The sequence below is a fragment of the Sphaeramia orbicularis genome, chromosome 22 (assembly GCF_902148855.1).
Source record: "Sphaeramia orbicularis chromosome 22, fSphaOr1.1, whole genome shotgun sequence".
In the NCBI taxonomy this organism is placed as follows: domain Eukaryota; kingdom Metazoa; phylum Chordata; class Actinopteri; order Kurtiformes; family Apogonidae; genus Sphaeramia; species Sphaeramia orbicularis.
In genome coordinates, this window is record NC_043978.1 from 48,215,519 (window position 1) to 48,240,416 (window position 24,898).

General features: G+C 38.1%; 8 non-coding genes across 8 annotated transcripts; 5 read left to right on the forward strand and 3 right to left on the reverse strand.

Moving 5' to 3' along the window:
* Window positions 1-3,126: 3,126 nt before the first annotated feature.
* On the reverse strand, window positions 3,127-3,199 carry trnav-cac (transfer RNA valine (anticodon CAC)). Its single transcript has one exon. It is a non-coding gene; the product is annotated as a tRNA-Val (tRNA).
* Window positions 3,200-3,608: 409 nt separating this feature from the next.
* trnap-ugg (transfer RNA proline (anticodon UGG)) lies at window positions 3,609-3,680 on the forward strand. Its single transcript has one exon. It is a non-coding gene; the product is annotated as a tRNA-Pro (tRNA).
* A 1,174-nt stretch (window positions 3,681-4,854) lies between these two features.
* trnav-cac (transfer RNA valine (anticodon CAC)) lies at window positions 4,855-4,927 on the reverse strand. Its single transcript has one exon. It is a non-coding gene; the product is annotated as a tRNA-Val (tRNA).
* A 14,438-nt stretch (window positions 4,928-19,365) lies between these two features.
* Window positions 19,366-19,438, reverse strand: trnav-cac (transfer RNA valine (anticodon CAC)). The gene has a single exon. It is a non-coding gene; the product is annotated as a tRNA-Val (tRNA).
* A 413-nt stretch (window positions 19,439-19,851) lies between these two features.
* Window positions 19,852-19,923, forward strand: trnap-ugg (transfer RNA proline (anticodon UGG)). The gene has a single exon. It is a non-coding gene; the product is annotated as a tRNA-Pro (tRNA).
* A 1,346-nt stretch (window positions 19,924-21,269) lies between these two features.
* Window positions 21,270-21,341, forward strand: trnap-ugg (transfer RNA proline (anticodon UGG)). Its single transcript has one exon. It is a non-coding gene; the product is annotated as a tRNA-Pro (tRNA).
* Window positions 21,342-22,700: 1,359 nt separating this feature from the next.
* trnap-ugg (transfer RNA proline (anticodon UGG)) lies at window positions 22,701-22,772 on the forward strand. The gene has a single exon. It is a non-coding gene; the product is annotated as a tRNA-Pro (tRNA).
* A 1,358-nt stretch (window positions 22,773-24,130) lies between these two features.
* On the forward strand, window positions 24,131-24,202 carry trnap-ugg (transfer RNA proline (anticodon UGG)). Its single transcript has one exon. It is a non-coding gene; the product is annotated as a tRNA-Pro (tRNA).
* Window positions 24,203-24,898: the final 696 nt, after the last annotated feature.

The following is a 24,898-nucleotide window of genomic DNA, read 5'->3' on the forward strand; positions in this document are numbered from 1 at the left end:
CACCCCAGTTGATTGACAGGTCGCTGTACATGCAGTAATTGGGGTTTGGAGTATATAAGTTTTTACTTCTTCCTGCTCCTTTTCGAGCATGTATAATTCCATTTCCTTTGTTGTCTTTATCTTATTATTATTATTAGTAGTAGTAGTAGTAGTTGTTGTAGTTGTAGTAGTAGTAGTAGTAGTAGTAGTAGTAGTATTAGTATTGTTATTTATTTATTTATTTGTTTATTTATTTATTTATTATTAATATTATTATTTATGTATTTATTTTTGTGGTTTGTTTGCTTATCAATCACTTATGTACCAGTACTTATATTTTGCTGGTTGATTTATGTTTTTATTTCACTGTCTACATGTTCAAAATAACGATTTCATTCATTCATTCATTCATTCATTCATTCATTCATCTCATTGAAAGATCAGCGATTATTGGAAATGCGAATGAGAAAGGCAGAATAAATATATTTCAAGTGAGTGACACATAGTGAGAGAATCTACTTTCATGGAATACATAATTCTGAGGTAAGTTTTAAGGTGGTTTCCAAATGAATCACTGAGGAGAAGAGATTTTGCCACTAATAGTTCAACCATGCGGCTAGACTAACATTATGAAAGGCTAACGTTATCCTATGTTTGCCTCATGCTGAATACATTTACATTCATGCAGCTGCTTGTGTGACTAGTAATACTTACAAACTGCTCCTGATCAAGTCGTGATAATTTTATAATAGTGAGTAAATACTACTAATGGATTTTTAGGTAAACTAAATACAGCGGTCTTAAATGTCACTGTTTCTAAAATGGCATTTTTCTGGACTTTAAAACAAACAAAAAAAGAAAAAAGAAGCTAAAAATAGAGAGTATAACCTTTTCTCCAGGGACCACTACACCACTGGTGAAGTGTATCCATCATTGTTGTTATCAAGGCTTTAAAAGCTAACATGTCCTGTTTTAAACTCATTGCTTATTTATACATTAAAAAAAATATATGACGGTGAGCTGAGCTAAAGCATCATGTTATTTCCCCATATACCTGACTCTCCTTCACTTGGTCCCTCCATTCCACAGTTTCTCTTCCACAGGAGATTTCCACGGTCCCTGTCACACCTCTACCCCCGTGCATTCCCTTGCCACCTGCCCCAGTCTTTGCTTATACTCACCTGTTCCCATTCATTAATCAACACCCAACACGTATATATATGTACTAGTCACCTTCCCTTTGTACTCTTTCAGATTACTATGTGATCTTCTAGCCATGAATCAAAACCTGCTTCCTCATTAGCTGCATTTCCATAAAAGAGAATATGAAGAAAACTTTTGAAAAATCACAGAAAAAGTAAACGTGAATAATGTGTGTTTTCATCGGGGTGTGTAGAGGATGAACTAGGATGTGTGGTGTTCAGAAGGTGGTGGTTGTAGTCTATGTTATGTTGGATGGTAATAAAACAAGGTGGAAAAGTACAGTATTCTGTCACTGTTTTCCAAAGAAACACATCTTCTTGTTCTATGTTCAGACTTGGAAAGATTGTCCTGTTTCTATTTCCAACTATGTATTCACACTTAAGTCATCATTATTATCCTTGGGGTCAATTTGACCCCATTCAGTGTTAATCATTCAAATAATAATAGTTGACTTTTTTCTTTTTGCTTCTTTTTGCTTGCTTTTTTTGCTTGAGCATCCTACATGACGAAAACAGCACTAATGAGCACATCAAGAGGAATGACTTGCAGGCATTTATATGGTATCAGTGTCTCCAACACAACTTCCACCCACTCTCTCCAAGAAAAAGAGCCGCAAAGAACTAAAGGAAGGTAAGTCTGCCACAAAAATAGTGACATGGATATCAGTGAATAAAGAGAAAATTCAGTAACTGTATCACCCTCAAACGCTGTTCAGCCAAACAGGACAGCCACACTTTTTCAATCAAGTGGGCTCAGGGACCAAATTGACTGAAAATCAATCAATAAATCAATTTGGTTCAGGGATCAAATTGAACCAAACTGATTGAAAAAGTGCGGCTGTCATGATACAGAAAGTGGCTATATGACTCTAAAAAACAGATAAACATATTCCTTGACCCTGAAAATCTGTATCTAGTCCCTAGAATTGTTTTTATAACTGTTGTAGAACATGAGAAACACCAACAAACAGATCATGGACATCGCCATTGGCAGCCATCTTGAATTTACGTCATGAGCTACAGATCTAATTTTGAATCTGATGGCATATTTGGATTTATCACCCCTGAAAACCTAAGGATACACACCTGATTTATAACCATGTCTAGACCAGACCAGGAGATATAGCTATTTAAAAAAAAACAAAAAAATAAACATGGTGGGTCTGGTGGCCATGTTGGATTTAACCACCAGTGGTGTACTGCTGAGGCATTTGTCAAATTGCGTCATGTTTACTGGCTATTATCAATGCAAATTAGTGAGAAAAATCAGCATTTCACTTAATAGGCTTCTTCCAGGTAACATTTTAGGTATTTTGGTGACCAAATTTGAATTTTGCTGGGCATATTGAAATTGAGGGAAAATTTAAGATGGCCCCAGAATTTATTTTGAAGAGCATATCTCAAACTGCCAATTAGAAAATCTTGACTGGAAAAATTGGCAGTTTTGTCCTGGCCTGGACTTGTTCAATACAGGATGTAATCTGTAAATCAGTCCTTATTTTTAAGTCAAGTAAACAACTGCCAACAAATATAAAGAGAAGATAAAGAGAGATTGAGAGAAAACAGCTTTGGGAAAACATAAAATGGCAGCTTGTTGGTCTAGGGCACAGGTGTCAAACGTGGTCCAGGGGCCAAATCCAGCCCACCAAAGGGTCCAGCCCAGCCCTTGGGATGAATTTGAGAAATGCAAAAAATACACTAAGATATTAACAATCCTTTGATTTCATGTCATCTCTCAGATGAGAGATGACATGGGTTCACTCTGCTGCTTGTTCTTCTTGGTGGCTGGATGCTGTTCAACAAGTACAGACTTAAGCCACCAGGTGACAAAACTCTGGGACTCACAGGGCTTCTTGCCAGGCTCAGTAATAGCAGCAATTCAGTGTGCTAGATTCAAAGGACCTCTTGGTAGAGCTACCCATAAAGAATGCGTACGCAAGCTACTTGTTTCTGTCCGGTTTCGAATCGGGGACTTTTCGTGTGTGAGACAAACGTGATAACCACTACACTACAGAACCTGTAGCTGACCTCATGAGCCTCCAAGCGTTACGCTGAAATCCAAACCGTACGATAAGTGATACATGTAGGTTACAATTTCTAGGGGTTGTATGCTTTGGACTTTCCCACCTTTTTTTGATGATACCATTTTTTCTCAAATGTGCAACATTTGACTTGACTTCTGATCACAAACAAGCGTGCGACAAGGAAAATATTAACTCCCCGTCGGGGAATTGAACGCCAGTCTTCTGCATGACAGGCGGAGATACTAACCACTATACTAACAAGGACAGGAACAGATATAGCCCTGGCCCTTTTTTTTTTCCATCTTTCTTGTGACAGGGAAGGCTAGCACCAGGACACAATAGCCCACCACATTCATTTGGTGTGTATGCTGTCAAAAACAGCTTTGGGAAACTGAGGAAAGGTGGCTCGTTGGTCTAGGGGTATGATTCTTGCTTTGGATGTGAGAGGTCCTGGGTTCAAATCCCGGACGAGCCCAAACTATTCCGTCAAAATGTATTTTGAAGCCAAACCATAGGAATTCACAGAGCTTTCTTTGGAAGCACCCCTTGAGCTTTTAACATTGTCTCAGTCACTTACTCCAGGGACATTAAACAGTCCCTGTCAATGGCCGTTTCCAAGTAGTTTTTAACATTCTGGGCTCTGAATCCAGTGATCCAACGCTGAACCTTGGCGGAAGTTTCACAGGCCAATCATGTGGCAGAGCAAGCCATCCTCAATCAATACCCATTGCAGAAAAACTCTCCTTGTGAAGCTGGAAGTCCAAGAAGAAAATGGGGGGGGGGGGGGGGGGCGGGTTTGGAGAGTATTTATAAAGGTATTTAAGTTTTTTTGTCAGCAGTTATGGTTTCTGGGCTCACCTGGCTCTGGAATTTTGCATCATTTTTAGGTCTGTGCTACATTGATTGAGGGCCAAGGATGGTAAGTCATTGAAGAAGCACATTAGAACAGCAGCAGAAAGCAGCCTGAAAAAGGAAAAGGCATCATTGTTCTGGACACGGCGGGAGTCTCTGAGAAACCCAAAAGTATTTTCAACTAACACAATGTCCCGGTATGTTAAAAAAATCCACAAAGAACCTGAGACAGGCTCCAGTACACCCCAAGGAAAAACTGCCAAGGGACAAGATCTAACAAAACAGTGTCCAACAGGAGAAGTCAAGCAAACCCTCCACAAACACTACTGACCTAAAACTTACACCATTTTAAACAGCCTCCCCAAGCAGTTTTCAACAAACAACTCTTCATGCCAGGACTCACCTGAGAGCAATCACAAACTCACACACAATACCCACTAATGACCCAGACATTGTAGGCCACCCCTCTATGACCCTGAGCACTTGAGGTCATAAACATATGGCAGAAACAAACCTCCATAGACCACTCCCCCTATAGGTTTTTAAGTCCGCTTTACCCCACCAGCACATTGAACTGATGAAGACTCTCAGATGACAGATGACATGGATTCACTCTGCCGCTTGTTCTTCTTGGTGACTGGATACTGTTCAACAAGTACAGACTTTAGCCACCACATGACGAAACTCTGGGACTCACAGGGCTTCTTGCCAGGCTCAGTAATAGCAGCAATTCAGTGTGCTAGATTCAAAGAACCTCTTGGTAGAGCTGCCCATAAAGAATGCGTACACAAGCTACTTGTTTCTGCCCAGTTTTGAACCGGGGACCTTTCGTGTGTGAGACAAACGTGATAACCACTACACTACAGAAACTGTGGCAGAACTCATGAGCCTCCAAGCGTTACGCTAAAATCCAAACCGTACGATAAGTGATACATGTAGGTTACAATTTCTGGGGGTTGTGTGCTTTGGACTTTCCCACCATTTTTTTTGATGATGCCATTTTTTCTCAAATGTGCAACATTTCACTTGACTTCTGATCACAAACAAACGTGTGACAAGGAAAATATTGACTCCCTGTCAGGGAATCAAACCCCGGTCTTCCGCGTGACAGTGGGAGATACTAGGCACTGTACTAACAAGGACAGGAACAGCTACACCTCTGGCCCTTTTTTTTTTTTTTCCTCCATCTTTCTTGTGACAGGAAATGCAAGAACCAGGACACAATAGCCCACCACGTTCACTCGGTGTGTATGCCGTTAAAAACAGCTTTGGGAAATTAAGGAAAGGAGGCTCGTTGGTCTAGGGGTATGATTCTTACTTTGGATGTGAGAGGTCCTGGGTTCCGAGCCCAAACTGTTCCTTCAAATTTTTGAAGCCAAACCAGAGGAATTCATTGAGCTTTCTTCGGAAGCACCCCTTGAGCTTTTAACATTGTCTCAGTCACTTACCCCAGGGACATAAAACAATAAAACAGTCACTGTCAGTGGCCGTTTCCAAGTAGTTTTTAGCAGTCTGTGCTCTGAATCCTCCCCGACAGGGAACCAAACCCTGGTTTTTCGCTTGACAGGCGCAGATACTGGCCACTATACTAATGAGGACAGGAACAGCTACAATTCTGACCCTTTATCTTTTTTTCTCCATCTTTCTTTTCCATATACATCTGAGCATGCTCAGTGCAATCCCCGCCGCCAGCAAATACAGAGCAGTGAGTGAGACCGACTCGCTATTAAAATAGACAGTTTTTTTTTTTTTTTTTTTACCTTTTTACTTGTTTTTTACTGTTTTTTTTGCAGTGTTGTGATTTTCCTTTACTAATTAATTAATTTATTTATTTTTTACTGTGTTGTGACAGAGTTTTGACCATGTAGCTGCTTTTTGGAGTTCAACCAGGTGTCAAAAAGCAGCTGGACTAGTTTAGAAAAAACAAAAACTCACAGTTCATGTTCAGCATCCTAAATCTCTTGTTGATGTACATTCTCAGTGCATCATGTAGTAAAAACCTGTCAAACTTCAATTCCTCTCTCTCTTTTTCTGTTATTCCACCTGTTTTGACCCTAAATCACACAGTAAAACAAAACCATTGGTGAAAAGGAACACAAGCACATACTCACAGCAGCTTTTACAAATCTGAAACAGACACAAATTCACAGCAGCACGTTTACCTGGAATAACGTCACAGGGGTTAAAGGGTTAATATTGGAATTACACAAAAAAAACCTTATCTCGACGACAGTGACGTCACAGATAACACAGGTCTTTGTTTCTTTGATTTGTTTGTTGCTTTCCTTTTTTTCACGCTCCAGGTATGAGTTTCAGCAGAAGTTTGCCGCTACATCTGGTACATATGTGAGTCATATTCTATTCCTTTTAATCAGAGCAGGATTCCCTCCCTGTGGACTTAATTACATGGTTCATAATTCACGAGTGGCAAGCTCACCCGGCTCCATGAACATAACACTTGTTTCTGCCTCACAGTCTTAGTATGTTGACACAGTCATTGTTGGTTACTGATACACAGAATAATTATAATGCACAGACCTAGTATTCCTTATGTGTCTATTAAGACTGGTGGAAAGTAACTATCCAAGTAGTGGATTTAGGTACAATCTTGAGTAGGGCTGTGTATTGGCAAGAATCTGGCAATAAGATACAAATCACAATACTAGGATCACGATACGATATATCATGATTAGGGATGTAACGATATGAAAATTTCATATCATGGTTATTGTGACCGAAATTATCACAATTATCATTATCATCGCGTTATTGTTGAAATTGTGCTCAAAATGTTCAAAAAGTACTAATACACACACTGAAATAATTTAACCAAGTTGTATTAAAAAAAAAAAAAAAAAAAAAGCCAAATAAAATAATAGGCACAATGTACCTTCTGTTGGCAGAAATATTCAAATATTAACCCTTAGTGGTCTGAGCCTTTTTTTTTTTTTTTTTTCATTTTTCAGTCCTTTTGATTTTGCCTTTATATACTATATAAACAAATGTTTACTATACCCATGTTTGGGATCTGTTTTTTCCGCACAACTTCATCTATATTATCTGTCTATTATTTTTTCACTTTAACCTACTATGAAAACATAAAAGGACAAAAGCACAAAAAAATATATAAAATCCGATTTGAAAAATGTTTATAATTTATTGCATAAATAACACAAAGATGCTTAACGAACCTTTTCAAAGACTTTAAAAGTGAATATTGGTTCCAGATATTAGGTATATGCAATTAAAATTGTCATAAATTAAAACTATACTCAAATATTTGACATAAAAGCATATCTTTTACAGAGGTGTTTTCTCCAGAAAAGTACGGTAATCAAACACGGTTATCATGATAATTAGAATTTAAACGGTAATACTAACTGTTGGCAATTTAACCAACACCAAATTCAGTTTAAGTTAAGTCAAGATACAAGATAATGTAAATATCATCTCTGGCATTAAGAAGTGGGTGAGTGTAAGGATTATGTTTCAGCGCAGGGACATTATTTTACACCACACCATCATAATGACTTTTGCTGAAACCACAGGAAGAATGTTCTGGTATTTAATACTTAATATTATAACATCAGACACTGTCGATATCAGTTGGTTGAACTCTATTATTATTATTATGAAAGTGTATAAATAAGTGATTTTTTTTTTTTCTTCATATTTTTTTTAATTTCCTACTTAAACCCATAAAGACCAAGTGCTACTTTTGTGGTAGTTCCAAAATATTTTTTTTTCTCTATATTTAGCTTTTCTTAAGTGATTTATCGCCATTTATTACATTATTCTCTATTTTTGCATTTTTTCAGTGAACATCAAATATTTTCTTTATTTAATTTACTGATCATGTAAATTAAAGACCTATAACAATTCAAGTTGGTGGTTATTATTTCAAAAAAAGAGAAAACTTAAGAAAAGGTGACTTTTTCAACAAAACATATCATTAATCAAACATAAAACAATCGTCTCTATTTACTGTCATTGATCCAACTCCATGGGTTTTACTGGTGAATCAATGTTGTAGAAGAAAACAGCATATCTGATGACCATGAGAAGATGACAAACTGCATTTTACAATTATTTTCATGGATTTATAGGATTAGTGGATCAACAGGTATTAAACATTTAACCCTTTCATGCATGAATTATGAGAACCTTAATTAAGTTTCTTTTTTTTTTTCCTGAGTGTTTTTATTTCTCTTAAAGTATGCAAAAAAAAAAAAAAAAATGCAATTGATTTTTTATGAACCTATTTTTCATGGAGTTACAAAAATGTCCTCTCAGCTGGACACCATGCATTTGATTTTAGAAGCAAAGAAACATGCATTTACCGATATACTGAGAAAACTACGAAATAAAAAACATTTTTAATGTTGCTAATCTGATGTTTTCTCACATTTTAACATACCTGCAAGAAAATAACATGCAAAAAAAACATTATTTAAAAAAACAAGCAAAACAAAACTTAATTACAGTCTAATTAAACAATTTTTTTTTTACACTCAGACACGATCAGATTTATCAAGAACAGCAAAGTTACAGTAATGGTATGAATGGCAGTGTATGAGAGGATGCATTTGCGTCCACTGTGTTGGCTGATATGGAACTAAAACAACAAAATCCATGAATATACAAGAGAACAGCTGGAGAAGAACTGTCCACTGTAGTGACCAGTACGCATGAAAGGGTTAATATCAGCAGGTGGTTTTGGTCGCTGTTGGCTATTTGGGTCTTCATGGGTTAAGGTTTTTTTTGTCTTAAAAGTGATTAAAAAGCTGGACATTAACATTGAGGATATTTATATATTCCTTCAAGAATGTGAATGTGCATCCATGTGTGCATGAGCCAGTATTGGGACAATTAGCTGCATGTGTGGGGTATGTTTATTACCTTTGCGAAGCCTCCCCCGGTGTAAGGCAGCGTGCACAGAGATGTTCCCGCCCAGCGAGCAGCCAGAGCTGGGTCATTTGTCTGAATGGTTATCAGCCACATCCAGCAGCTCTGCCCCGCGGCTCTGTATTAGTCCATCCACAGACCATTAGGGAGTGTCAGCAGTACAGTGTGTGTGTGTGTGTGTGTGTGTGTGTGTGTGAGCCAGAAGAAGACCGCATTGACTGAACAACTCAAGCCCATTTCCATCATCTCCGCTCACAGTGCCACCATTATGGCATCGTCACACCATCTAAGAGTGGGAGAATACTGCAAAAAAAAAAAAAAACTGTATTAACACTAGTGGAGCTGAAATATAAAAGTTCCTCCTGATGGTGGGGTAAGGTTAAAAGTTTAAAAGTTAAAAGTTCATGTTAAAATGTTAAAATAAGGCTTTTGCACCTCATGAACATAGATATACAGTCTACTCTCGTTAAACCGCCCACCGTTATGCCGCCATTTTCGCTCATCGCCGACCAAAACCATTGCACAAAAATCCCCAATGCATTATTCCATTAGCTACCGCCATTTCCGCCTATCGCCATCCGCCAGCCCAGTTCCATGCACAAACAACACTTATACCATTGATTTCCCGACCGTTATACCGCCAGCGTGATTGCCATCGACTACACATAAATTTTAACAATGCACTGAAACAAACGCGCCAGACGTTGATCGCGACAAGCTACGAGTAGGTCTACGGAACGGCCACCGTTCATTTATCGCAGAACACTCAGTAGGTCAGGATGTCGGGAAGAGGACGTGGGATTAAGCCAAAGCCTCAAGATGATGGGGTGTCATTTCCCGACACGGTAAAATAATGCTTAAAATGTTTCCCCACTTTAAATGATCCCTTACAACATAACAGAATCAAGATTTATTTAGAAACGCAATTAGAACGGGTTAACGGAGGCAGCATAGACATCATATAGTAAAGACATGCACATTATGGACGCAACCCGTTGTAACGCCATTTTCGCTATACCGCCAATTTGGCCGTGAATGGAAGTTGGCGGTATAACGAGAATAGACTGTATATAAAAATGTTTTCCACATTATGTGATGATGCTAGAAAGTGCAAAGACATTAATGAAAAACCAAACACACCCCTGCTCTTGAAGACATGGGTTTAGTCACTGCGTTAAAAAGACTATGTTTCCCATCTCTATTCTTTTTTTGACTGGTACTACTGTATTCATTAAACCCTTTCATGCACGAATTATGAGAACCTTAATCAAGATTTTTTTCCTGAATGTTTTTATTCCTCTTTAGGCATGAAAAAAACAGTGCGATTGAAAATTTTCTTATGAAAAATAGATACATTTAAAAAAGTAAAAATAAATAAATAAATACATTTAAAAAAAAAATAGTAATAATAATAATAAAAAAAATTCTTAGGAACCTATTTTTCATGAAGTTGCAAAAATGTCCACTCAGCTGGATACCATGCATTTAATTTTTGAAGTGAAGAAACATGCATTTACTGATAATTGCGTGAAAACTATAACTGTTACACCCAGGGGAGGTCTACACAATGTTACCAATTCATGTCAGAAATGATATGTAATGTCTTAAAACTTTAATAAAGATATGTATAAAAAAACCCAAAACAAAACAAAACAACAAAATCCACGAATATACAAGAGAACAGCTAAAGAATAAGTGTCCACTGTAGTGACCAGTACACATGAAAGGGTTAATATGCACTGTCCTCATCAAATAACCAAAACCAAAGAAAAAAAAAAAATTCATTAAAATGACCTGTGACACTAGTGAGGATAAGCAGGTTCAGAAAATGAATGAATGAAAAATGCCAGATGTGAAAAAGACAAAAATAATGCAGAAGATGGGAAGACAAACAATGACATAAAGATAATTCACAAACATGTTTTTTCTTTTTTTTCTATTGTTTTGTTTTTTACAATGAAAGAATCAGTGAAAATATAGCTTAATGACACCTCAACTATTTATTGTTGCTTAGAAGAAAACAAATATTACTCATAGGTGTCAAGCTGAAAAACCACTGACATAAGATATGTTGAATTAACCCTTTCATGCATAGTGGTCACTACAGTGGACAGCAATTCCACAGCTGTTCTCTTGTATGTTCACAGGTTTTGTTGTTTTAGCCGACACAGTGGACACTTATGCATCATCCCATACTCTGCAATTCATACCATTACTGTAACTTTTCTGTTCTTGATAAACCTGATCTGGAGTAACATGTTTTACTGTAAATCAGTTGCTAATTTTATTTATTTATTTATTTATTGCACATTATCTCCATGAAGTGAGTAACAACTAGTATTAGAGTATGATAAAATATGAGAAAACATAAGATTAGCTGCATTACAAATGTTTTTATTTTATAATTGTATATCACTTTCTGATAATGGGTTTTAATGTTTCTTTGCTTCAAAAATTAAACATATGGTGTCCAGCTGAGTGGACATTTTCTCCATGAAAAATAGGTTTATTTAAAAAAAATTTCAATTGCATTGTTTTTTCATGCCTAAAGAGGAATAAAAACAATCAGAAAAAAAAACAAAAAAAAAACTCTTAACTAAGGTTCTTGTAATTCATGCATGAAAGGGTTAAAATCAGTCGTGTTGTACAAAGCTTGAACAAATACAAATAAAGATACACCATAAACTAACCAAATTTATTCAGAAAAGAAATAATTTAACCTCAAGTTTGGCTTTTGAGAAACAGACATATACGGTTAAAAAGAGAACTTCGGAATTCTATAACATTTGGAAGATGTTTTTGGATTTAATTAAGAGTGGTGATAATGAAGGGGTAGTGAGTAAGTGACAAATTGGGACCTTTTGTTTGATGTGGGAATGTACATGTATAGTATTATTTCAACTCTAAACCTAAGTTTTATTTATTACCTCCGCCAAGGAGGTTATGTTTTTGCCTGGGTTTGTTCGTTTGTTTGTCTGTTTGTTTGTCTGTCCGTTAGTGTGCAACATAACTCAAAAAGTTATGGACAGATTTGGATGAAATTTTCAGGGTTTGTTGGAAATGGAATAAGGAAGAAATGATTAAATTTTGGTGGTGATAGGGGGTGGGGGGGCCCACGGGGGGGGGGGGGGGGGGGGGGGGGGGGGGCCCACGGGGGGGGCCACTGATCAGCCTTGGTGGAGGTCTGCGCTCTCTGAGTGCTTCTAGTTATGTTATTTAACCCTTTCATGCACGAATTATGTGATCCTTAATCCAGATTTTTTTCCCTGAGTGTTTTCATTTCTCTTTAAACATGAAAAAACGATGTGATTGAAAAATTTCTTATAAAAATTAATAAATAGATAAAATAAATAAAAAGTAAAAAAAAACAAAAAAACATTAGAAAATTTAAAAAAATTTTTAAAAAATTAAATATAAGAATAAGAATCAGCTGGACACCGTGTTTTTAATTTTTGAAGCAAGGAAACATGTATTTACTGATAAATTGTGTGAAAACTATGGGGGGGGGGCTTGTGATTCTGGGGGTTTATGCTCAGGGGAGATCTACACAAGGTTACCAATTCATGTCAGAAAAGATATGTAGTGTCTTAAAACTTTAATAAAGATACGTGTAAAAAAAAAAGAATAAAATAAAATAAAAAAATCCATGAATATACAAGAGAACAGCTGTAGAATAGCCGTCCACTGTAGTGACCACTATGCATGAAAGGGTTAATCAGCCATTCGTATGTAATGCTGTCAGATTAATGTTTGTCACATCTTTTTGAGATTTATTTTTTTTATTTTCATTTTATGTATCAATTTTTCTTTATTTATATATATTTATTTTCATTTATTCATTTATTTATTTATTTTTTCTCTGCCATGTTCAAGATGTTCATGATGTTTAAAGGTTTTGTATGAATGAAAAATAATAAATAAATGTTTATTAAAAAAAAAATATATATATATATATTCAGAAAAGGATATGTTTATTCCACCACATTCCTCGTACTGAGAGGCTGATGAGGGTATCCGATCCTTCAAACTAACATCCTGATGTTTGTTCATTATAATATAAAGTAAGTGTGCAGTCTTACAGGTTGCAGGGACAGTACATACAGTGTTGAGGTAGTGACGAAGAATTAACCCAGTGGGAGGGGGTGAGAAAGACAAATGAGAGGTCCAATGTCTTCACTTCACAGATGGAGTGTCACTGTCACTGTCTCACACTCAAAGCCCCCGTGAATCACTTTCTACTTTGAAAATAGGCCATCACTCTCTAGACTACAGCCTCTCATCTCCAAAGACAACATCACTCATGTGCATTTGGGTTTGAGATCATGAGACCAATTACCATACTGCACTGACTTATTAGGGTCAGGTATAGAGAGAGGAGGAAACATGAGTTTTCACTTTATTCAACCTGAAAACATGCCCTAGTACAGTAGGATGCATTGTGTTGTATGGTTTCAGTCCTTAAAAGTTGAGCTTTCTCATTTGAAACAATTCAACCAATGACATTAAAACACAGGTGTCAAACATGCGGCCCGGGGGCCAAAACCGGCCTGCCAAAGGTTTCGATCCGGAATTTGTGAAATGCAAAAATTATAATGAAGATATTAACAATCAAGGAAGTGAAAATCATTTTAGGTCAATTGAATCTGAAGTGGGTCAGACCGGTAAAAATGAATGAATGAATGAATGAACTAGAAGCACTTGAAGAGCGCAGACCTCCGCCAAGGCTGATCAGTGGCCCCCCCCGTGGGCCCCCCCACGCCAAGGAGGTTATGTTTTTGCCAGGGTTTGTTTGTTTGTTTGTTTGTTTGTTTGTTTGTCCATTAGTGTGCAACATAACTCAAAAAGTTATGGACAGATTTTGATGAAATTTTCAGGGTTTGTTGGAAATGGGCCCCCCCGTGGGCCCCCCCACCCCCGATCACCACCAAAATTTAATCATTTCTTCCTTATCCCATTTCCAACAAACCCTGAAAATTTCATCCAAATCTGTCCATAACTTTTTGAGTTATGTTGCACACTAACGGACAGACAAACAAACAGACAAACAAACAAACAAACAAATCCTGGCAAAAACATAACCTCCTTGGTGGAGGTAATGAATGTTTTCATGAAAAACATCATTACATTGTGTCAAACCACTGGTGCTGGGCATATAAATTACATAAAAAGATGGTTGAAGGAAAACTGTGACGCTTAAAAAAACAAAAACAAAAGCATGGACAAGGACATGCCTGTCTCTGAATTTAGAGTAACAATAACTAATAGGTCCATAACCATGATCATAATTTATATCAGATCAATTCAAACCTAATCATAAAATATAAAACTTTGTTGGACGGTAATTAAAACTATAAAAACAAAATGTTGAACATTCATTATGTGACGTTTAGTGTCATAGCAGTTAAGTTTCAAATAATAACAAACTAAACCCCCTCCTCCTACCAACTCTGGACCACACACAAATAAAGTAGATGACAGTAATGCATCAGAATGTTGCATGGCCCCTGTTATAAAAACAGAAAAAGGAAGAACATAAATTTTTATGTCATACTTCCTCTGTAGATATGACCAACCTCTGTCATTGACATATGAGTTTACACTATGAGTATATGATATGATACATACGAGTACACACTACTGAAAACACAATTATGAATACTATATGTCATTCCTGCAATTAGATCATACCCCCCCACCCCCACCCCCAGATATTACTCACTGGAACTTTAATTATGTTTAATTGAAAAACTGGCGTAATGGAAGCACTGGAGCCAAGACCAGGCTGCACAATTAATAATTAAAGTTCAAGTTCAAACACCAATTAGTTTAATGATGGACTAGAGTGTTTATTAGGGAAACATCCAGGAATAAGTGGCTCCAGAGAAAAAGTCATTGGTCACCACTCATATTAGTAACATCCTAGGAGGCTCATGAATATCAATAAGTAATTTTATGTCAGTTTACTGTGGAGGTTAAAAGTCTGCATATGCTTGGGGTTTTAACACCTTGGCATTCAGATGCAGTTCTAGACAATACCAAATATTTAATTTTAATGTAATGTCAGGTAAATATTTTAGGTTGGTAATGTGAACTTTTGTTATCGCACTATATATACTTTTAAATTTAATGTTATAAGATACGATAAGATATGCCTTTAGTAGTCCCACAAGGGGAAATTCCAGGTTTACAGCCAAGTACAAAAGCATGCAAGAGTAAAAGAAGTGCAAAATCAAAAATAAAGACAAATTAAAAATCAAAAAAGCTGTGTATAATTTACAGCTGTGCACATGCTGATCATGCCACACGTTGGATAGGGATACGGTTTATAATATGTACTTAAATTAACCCTTTCATGCATGAATTATGAGAGCCTTAATTAAGTTGTTTTTTTTTTCTGAGTGTTTTTATTCCTCTAGACATTAAAAAAAACAATGCAATTGACATTTTTTATGAACCTATTTTTCATGGAGCTGCAAAAATATCCATTCAGCTGGACACCATGCATTTCATTTTTGAAGCAAAGAAACATATTTACTGATATACTGTGTGAAAACTATGAAATAAAAACATTTTTAATGCAACTAATCTGATGTTTTCTCACATTTTAACATACACTAATACAGGTCATTACTCACTTCATGGAGATAATATAAAAAAAGAAACCATTTTGTTAAAAAAAACAAAAACAAAAAACTGTTAATTACAGTCTAATAACAAGAACAAGCACTTGATTTACTCTCAAACATGTTACTGCAGATCAGGTTTATCAAGAACAGCAAAGTTACAGTAATGGTATGAATTGCAGTGTATGGGATGATGCATAAGTGTCCACTGTGTTGGCTGATATGGAACTAAAACAACAAAATATACAAATATACAAGAGAACTGCTGTAGAACAGATGTTCACTGTAGTGACCACTATGCATGAAAGGGTTAATATTCAAAGAGTAAACACAACAATAGTGTTTTACTATACCTCCATATTTTTCTTTTAATTATTACTACCAGTCATGAAAATATTGCTACTCAGAGAAAAATACTAGATTTTATCTAAATCAAATAAACTGATTTAGACATCTTTCAATACTAAGCAAATAAAAAATGTAAACAAAAAAAAAAAAAAAAAAAATTGCAGTCAAAGTAATGTAAAACTGACAGTTGAAAGTTTCTTGGGACCACAGATTTGAGAACTCATTGGATCATGTTTCCCTCAAAGCTCACCTTTGTACAAATTTGTTTTTACACGTTCACATAGTCAAAATTCTGACACACTGGCAAAGAATTCTGATTTCAGATTTGGAATCAGCATGCTTGATTTAGTCAAGATCAGTTATTTTCCCTCCAGTAGCAGGAAAAAAGTTCTGTTGTTGTTGTGTACTGTTATTTGTAATTGTCCTCTGGAGACTACGCTTATTTCATTTAAGGTCATTGCTCAACACTTTGTGGTCAGTTGGATGAACTCACAAAATGACAACAAAACTTGGACTGGTTTGTTATGGCAGAATTATTCTGATCTTGCAAAATATATTTTTTATATCTAGTGCACAGGTGTCAAACATGCGGCCCGGGGGCCAAATCTGGCCCACCAAAGGGTCCAATCTGGCCTGTAGGATGACTTTGTGAAATGCAAAAATTACACTGAAGATATTAACAATCAATAGTGTAAAAATCATTTTATTTAAGGTTCCATACAGACACATATAAATCAGTTAGATCTCAGTTCAGTCAGACCAGAAAAACACTGTCAAAATAACCTATAAATAATGACAAGTGCAGATTTTATCCTTTTTTTAATGTGAAAAAAGTGAAATTACATGAAAATGTTTACACTAACAAATTATCCTTTTACAAAAAATGTTAATAACCTGAACAAATATGAACAATGTGAAATGTCTTGAGAAAAGTAAATGCCATTTTATCAATATTCTGCCTGTTACTAAATGTTTTGTGTATTTGTAATTGTAATGTAAGTCGTAATGCACATATGTAAATGATAAACTGAGGCAGAATATTGTTAAAACTTCACTTGTTATTCTTAAGACATTTAAAGTTGTTCACATTATTCAGATTTTTAAGGAAACTTCGTAGATGTAAACATTATCATAATGTAATTTTACTTATTTCACTGGTATTATTTTACTGGTCCAGCCCACTAGAGATCATATTGGGGTGAATGTGGCCCCTGAACTAAAATGAGTAATTGAGTGGTGTTTTTCCTGACTGCAGTAAACTGTGGGTCTGAAAATATCCACGACCTCGTCTTCATAAAGGAACTTTGTTGTATCTTGACTGAAGTGATCAGATAATCTGAAATACACACATCTGAAACTCAAAGGCCTAACTCTCACTGCCTGAGGGACCACAGTTTAAGTCTTGGATTATATGTGATATTACTTTGCATTTCTTTCTATCGCTTTCCAATGCGGGGGAAACCCCTTTGTCCATCATACACTTGATGATTATTGGGAAATGGAGTTCAATGCCCACACATTTTTTTTTTTTTTTCACTAACTGCGATGCACCCTTACAGTTTCTCAGCCTCATGGAAGGGAAGGCCACAATAAATAACTTATTGATTTCTCCAAAGCTAAAACATGAGAGCTTTAAGGAGCCCCAAGCCATATGGATGTAATTGGGCCAGCAAGCAGCATTTATCTTGATTATGGTCAATTTGAACCTATGAGGATACGGTAAGTATAGGCTATTTGTCAAAGTCACAGCTAGGGAATAAATAGAATCTAGTCCTATGCCTTTTCTGTCACCAAATCTACAGCTTTCAGTTTAGTAATGTAAAATATTGGTTGGGCACAGTGATGGTCATTGTATTAGTAAGTTACTCATAAAAAAAAAAAAAAAAGTGCACACAATATTTGTTGAATTGATGTGAATTGAAAGGCAAAGGGAATCTGAGTATTTGAGTAGCAGTGAACTGGAAACGGTTCGGTCCATCATAAGTTGCATGTACCACAACAATAAATCCTTGACCTAATTACATCAACAGTGGGAAAAACACATAAATATGCTTAGTCCTGGAAATATATTTCAAAAGCTTATTGTCTTGTTTATTCATATATTGTTTATTCACTGAATTGCCACAGCTGAATAAGACAGCTTTGCTTAACAAAGCTTGGCTCATACTCGCCTCCAAAGGAACTGAATGAGACCAGATTATCATGCCTCACAGCTTCTCCTGAGCTTGGGTAAGAAACTGTGGGGAGATTTGAGGAGGATTTCTTAACATCAGGGTCACATACGCAAACAATTAACCAAGGAAATTAAAAAAAAAAAAAAAAGTTGTCAATAAAGATGCTCTAACTGTGTAAAAACAATCATTGGCAGCTGATTTCACAGTCAAAAGAGGTTCAGGGCACAACTTTCTTTTTCAGTTTCAAATACTTTGAGCAAAGCTTAATGAGGATTCTTCCAACAAAGGCTTGTTATAGAAAAAACAATTAGGACAGAGGAATTCCTGCAGAAGTAAACAGCTATTATAAAATGCCTGAGGCTGTCTGATGTGATCTGCATTAGAATATGTTCAATATGTCCTTTAGAACATCATCAACATGGATGTTTAAAAAGGAAACGAGAGAGATGTGTATTCAATAGTACATGTGGTGTCATTTGTCCATTTTAAATGTATGCTAGAGCACTGTAGGGGGGGGGGGGGGGGGGGGGGGACATGACAAAATCATGGGACCCAGCATTTCAAGGGGGCTCTGGGGATAGGATCAGAAGTTGCGAAAATTTTGCATGAGCAACGCAGTGAAAGAGAGGCATAGAAGCCAGAAGTGGGCTGTCCAAAGTTAAGTTTTACTTTAGTTTTCACAGCAGTTTTGGTTTTTACGGCACTTATGAAACATGCCCCTATAACTCCAGTCCTTACACTACACCCCCCACCCCGGTCCAACAACAGATTTATAGATAGTTTATGTTCTGAAGCACACACAACATTTACCTTCCATGGGGTCCAAAACTAGTAGCGGTGCCCCAGAATATATGTATTATAGAATGAGAAAAACCAGAAACAATGATGCAAAAATAATCAAGTTTGTGTTGATATAAAACCTATATAAACTTGTTGAAATGGGATGAAATACCAAGACTCGACTCTGCCTTGCAGACCCTTTTAGATTGGAGTGAGGATCTATGCAAAGCATGTGCAATTAAAGTCCACATACTGTTCATGTTAAGGTTATACACACACACACACACACACAGATATATTTATATAAAGGGCTGGATGCTGTTAAACAAGTAGAACTGACACTACAGCCACCAGATGATGAAACTGAGGGACTTTGTCTGGGCTTTTTGTTAGGCTCAGGAATAACAGCAATTCAGTGTGCTAAATTCAAAGCACCTCTTGGTAGAGCTACCCATAAAGAATGCTTACGCAGACCACTTGTTTCTGCCCAGTTTCAATCCGGGGACTTTTCGTATGTGAGACGAATGTGAAAACCACTACACTACAGAAACTGAAGCACTTCTCAAAAGCCCAAAAAGCTTAGCACCAAAATCAAAACCGTACAATGAGCGACGCATGTACATTACAGTTTCTGGGGTTGTGTGCTCTGGACTTTCCCACCATTTTTTTGGCAATGCCATTTTTCTCAAATGTGCAACATTTGACTTGTGTCCTGATTACAAACAAGCGTGCGACAAGAAAAAAAAAATTACTGCTCGTTGGGGAATCGAACCCTGGACTTCTACATGACAGGCAGATATACTGGCCACTATAGTAATGAGGACAGGGAAGACTACACTTTAGCCCCCCCCTCTTTTTTCTCCGCTTTTGTTGTGGCAAAAAAATGTGTGAACCAGGCCAAAAACCCACAGCATTCATTTGTCCTTTAAGCCATCAAAAACAGCTTTACAAAGCATGAAATGGAGGCTCGTTGGTCTAGGGGTATGATTCTCGCTTTGGGTGTGAGAGGTCCCGGGTTCAAATCCCGGACGAGCCCAAGGTGTTTCTTCAACATGTGTTTCAACCCTAAAACAGTGCACTTCATAGAGCTGTCCTTGGAAACATCCCTTGAGCTTTTAACCTTGACCTCAGGCACATAAAACAGTCAGTGTGAGTGGCTTCTTCCAAGTTGTGTTGTTTAACAGTCTGGGCTCCGAATCCAGCGATCCAACTTTGAGTCTTGGCCGAAGTTTCACAGGCCATCCATGTGGTAGAGCAAGCCGTCCTCAATCAATACCCATTGCAGACAAACTCTCTTTGTGAAGTTGGGAATCCAAGAAGAAAATGTGTGTGTGTTTGTAGAGTATTCATAAAGGTATTTAGTTTTCTTTGTCAATATTCAAGGCTCAACCTCTACAGTTATGGCTTCTGGGCTCACCTGGCTGTGGGATGTTGCATCATTTTTAGGTCTTTGCAACATTGATTGAGCTCAAGGATGGCAAGGCATTGAACAAGCACGTTACAACAGCAGCAGAAAGCAGAAAGAAACAGGAAAGGGTATCATTGTTCCGTACCGGTATATTACAAATCCACCAACACCCTCAGACAAGCTCCGGTACACCCCAAGGACAAACTGCCAAGAGATAAAACACAACAAAACAACATCATACAGGAGCAGTCAAGCAAACCCTCCACAAACACTACTGATCTAAAACTTGGATTCACTCTGCCACTTGTTCTTCCCGGTGGCTGGATGCTGTTAAACAAGTAGAACTGACACTACAGCCACCAGATGATGAAACTGAGGGACTTTGTCGGGGCTTTTTGTTAGGCTCAGGAATAGCAGCAATTCAATGTGCTAGATTCAAAGCACCTCTTGGTAGAGCTACCCATAAAGAATGCATGTGCAGACCACTTGTTTTTGCCCAGTTTCAACCTGGGGACCTTTCGTGTGTGAGACGACTATGATAACAACTACACTACAGAAACTGGAGGATTGCTCATGAGCCCACAAGCTTCACGCTACAATCAAAACCGTACAATGAGTGACACACATAGGTTACAGTTTCTGGGGGTTGTGTGCTCTGGACTTTCCCACCATTTTTTTGGCAATGCCATTTTTCTCCAATGTGCAACATTTGACTTGTGTCCTGATCACAAATAAGCATGCGAGAAGAAAAAAAAAAATTACTGCCCGTTGGGGAATTGAACCCTGGACTTCTACATGACAGGCAGATATACTGGCCACTATAGTAATGAGGACAGGGAAGACTACACTTTAGCCCCCCCCTTTTTTTCTCCGCTTTTGTTGTGGCAAAAAATGTGTGAACCAGGCCAAAAGCCCACAGCATTCATTTGACCTTTAAGCCGTCGAAAACAGCTTTAAAAAAAACATAAAATGGAGGCTCGTTGGTCTAGGGGTATGATTCTCGCTTTGGGTGTGAGAGGTCCCGGGTTCAAATCCCGGACGAGCCCAAGGTGTTTCTTCAACATGTGTTTCAACCCTAAAACAGTGCACTTCATAGAGCTGTCCTTGGAAACATCCCTTGAGCTTTTAACCTTGTGTCAGTCACTGACCTCAGGCACATAAAACAGTCAGTGTGAGTGGCTTCTTCCAAGTTGTGTTGTTTAACAGTCTGGGCTCCGAATCCAGCGATCCAACTTTGAGTCTTGGCCAAAGTTTCACAGGCCATCCATGTGACAGAGCAAGCCGTCCTCAATCAATACCCATTACAGACAAACTCTTTTTGTGAAGTTGGGAATCCAAGAAGAAAATGTGTGTGTGTTTGTAGAGTATTCATAAAGGTATTTAGTTTTCTTTGTCAATATTCAAGGCTCAACCTCTACAGTTATGGCTTCTGGGCTCACCTGGCTGTGGGATGTTGCATCATTTTTAGGTCTTTTGCAACATTGATTGAGCTCAAGGATGGCAAGGCATTAAAGAAGCACATTACAACAGCAGCAGAAAGCAGAAAGAAACAGGAAAGGGTATCATTGTTCCGTACCGGTATATTACAAATCCACCAACACCCTCAGACAAGCTCCGGTACACCCCAAGGACAAACTGCCAAGAGATAAAACACAACAAAACAACATCATACAGGAGCAGTCAAGCAAACCCTCCACAAACACTACTGATCTAAAACTTGGATTCACTCTGCCACTTGTTCTTCCCGGTGGCTGGATGCTGTTAAACAAGTAGAACTGACACTACAGCCACCAGATGATGAAACTGAGGGACTTTGTCGGGGCTTTTTGTTAGGCTCAGGAATAGCAGCAATTCAATGTGCTAGATTCAAAGCACCTCTTGGTAGAGCTACCCATAAAGAATGCATGTGCAGACCACTTGTTTTTGCCCAGTTTCAACCTGGGGACCTTTCGTGTGTGAGACGACTATGATAACAACTACACTACAGAAACTGGAGGATTGCTCATGAGCCCACAAGCTTCACGCTACAATCAAAACCGTACAATGAGTGACACACATAGGTTACAGTTTCTGGGGGTTGTGTGCTCTGGACTTTCCCACCATTTTTTTTGGCAATGCCATTTTTCTCCAATGTGCAACATTTGACTTGTGTCCTGATCACAAACAAGCATGCGACAAGAAAAAAAAAATTACTGCCCGTTGGGGAATTGAACCCTGGACTTCTACATGACAGGCAGATATACTGGCCACTATACTAATGAGGACAGGGAAGACTACACTTTAGCCCCCCCCTCTTTTTCTCCGCTTTTGTTGTGGCAAAAAATGTGTGAACCAGGCCAAAAGCCCACAGCATTCATTTGACCTTTAAGCCGTCGAAAACAGCTTTAAAAAAAACATAAAATGGAGGCTTGTTGGTCTAGGGGTATGATTCTCGCTTTGGGTGTGAGAGGTCCCGGGTTCAAATCCCGGACGAGCCCAAGGTGTTTCTTTAAAATGTGTTTCAACCCTAAAACAGTGCACTTCATAGAGCTGTCCTTGGAAACATCCCTTGAGCTTTTAACCTTGTGTCAGTCACTGACCTCAGGCACAAAAAACAGTCAGTGTGAGTGGCTTCTTCCAAGTTGTGTTGTTTAACAGTCTGGGCTCCGAATCCAGCGATCCAACTTTGAGTCTTGGCCGAAGTTTCACAGGCCATCCATGTGGTAGAGCAAGCCGTCCTCAATCAATACCCATTGCAGACAAACTCTTTTTGTGAAGTTGGGAATCCAAGAAGAAAATGTGTGTGTGTTTGTAGAGTATTCATAAAGGTATTTAGTTTTCTTTGTCAACATTCAAGGCTTAACCTCTACAGTTATGGCTTCTGGGCTCACCTGGCTGTGGGATGTTGCATCATTTTTAGGTCTTTGCAACATTGATTGAGCTCAAGGATGGCAAGGCATTGAACAAGCACATTACAACAGCAGCAGAAAGCAGAAAGAAACAGGAAAGGGTATCATTGTTCTGTACCGGTATATTACAAATCCACCAACACCCTCAGACAAGCTCTGGTACACCCCAAGGACAAACTGCCAAGAGATAAAACACAACAAAACAACATCATACAGGAGCAGTCAAGCAAACCCTCCACAAACACTACTGATCTAAAACTTGGATTCACTCTGCCACTTGTTCTTCCCGGTGGCTGGATGCTGTTAAACAAGTAGAACTGACACTACAGCCACCAGATGATGAAACTGAGGGACTTTGTCTGGGCTTTTTGTTAGGCTCAGGAACAGCAGCAATTCAGTGTGCTAGATTCAAAGCACCTCTTGGTAGAGCTACCCATAAAGAATGCATGTGCAGACCACTTGTTTTTGCCCAGTTTCAACCTGGGGACCTTTCGTGTGTGAGACGACTATGATAACAACTACACTACAGAAACTGGAGGATTGCTCATGAGCCCACAAGCTTCACGCTACAATCAAAACCGTACAATGAGTGACACACATAGGTTACAGTTTCTGGGGGTTGTGTGCTCTGGACTTTCCCACCATTTTTTTGGCAATGCCATTTTTCTCCAATGTGCAACATTTGACTTGTGTCCTGATTACAAACAAGCGTGCGACAAGAAAAAAAAAAATTACTGCCCGTTGGGGAATTGAACCCTGGACTTCTACATGACAGGCAGCTATACTGGCCACTATACTAATGAGAACAGGGAAGACTACACTTTAGCCCCCCCCTTTTTTTCTCCGCTTTTGTTGTGGCAAAAAATGTGTGAACCAGGCCAAAAGCCCACAGCATTCATTTGACCTTTAAGCCATCAAAAACAGCTTTAAAAAAAACATAAAATGGAGGCTCGTTGGTCTAGGGGTATGATTCTCGCTTTGGGTGTGAGAGGTCCCGGGTTCAAATCCCGGACGAGCCCAAGGTGTTTCTTTAAAATGTGTTTCAACCCTAAAACAGTGCACTTCATAGAGCTGTCCTTGGAAACATCCCTTGAGCTTTTAACCTTGTGTCAGTCACTGACCTCAGGCACAAAAAACAGTCAGTGTGAGTGGCTTCTTCCAAGTTGTGTTGTTTAACAGTCTGGGCTCCGAATCCAGCGATCCAACTTTGAGTCTTGGCCGAAGTTTCACAGGCCATCCATGTGGTAGAGCAAGCCGTCCTCAATCAATACCCATTACAGACAAACTCTTTTTGTGAAGTTGGGAATCCAAGAAGAAAATGTGCGTGTGTTTGTAGAGTATTCATAAAGGTATTTAGTTTTCTTTGTCAATATTCAAGGCTCAACCTCTACAGGTATGGCTTCTGGGCTCACCTGGCTGTGGGATGTTGCATCATTTTTAGGTCTTTTGCAACATTGATTGAGCTCAAGGATGGCAAGGCATTAAAGAAGCACATTACAACAGCAGCAGAAAGCAGAAAGAAACAGGAAAGGGTATCATTGTTCCGTACCGGTATATTACAAATCCACCAACACCCTCAGACAAGCTCCGGTACACCCCAAGGACAAACTGCCAAGAGATAAAACACAACAAAACAACATCATACAGGAGCAGTCAAGCAAACCCTCCACAAACACTACTGATCTAAAACTTGGATTCACTCTGCCACTTGTTCT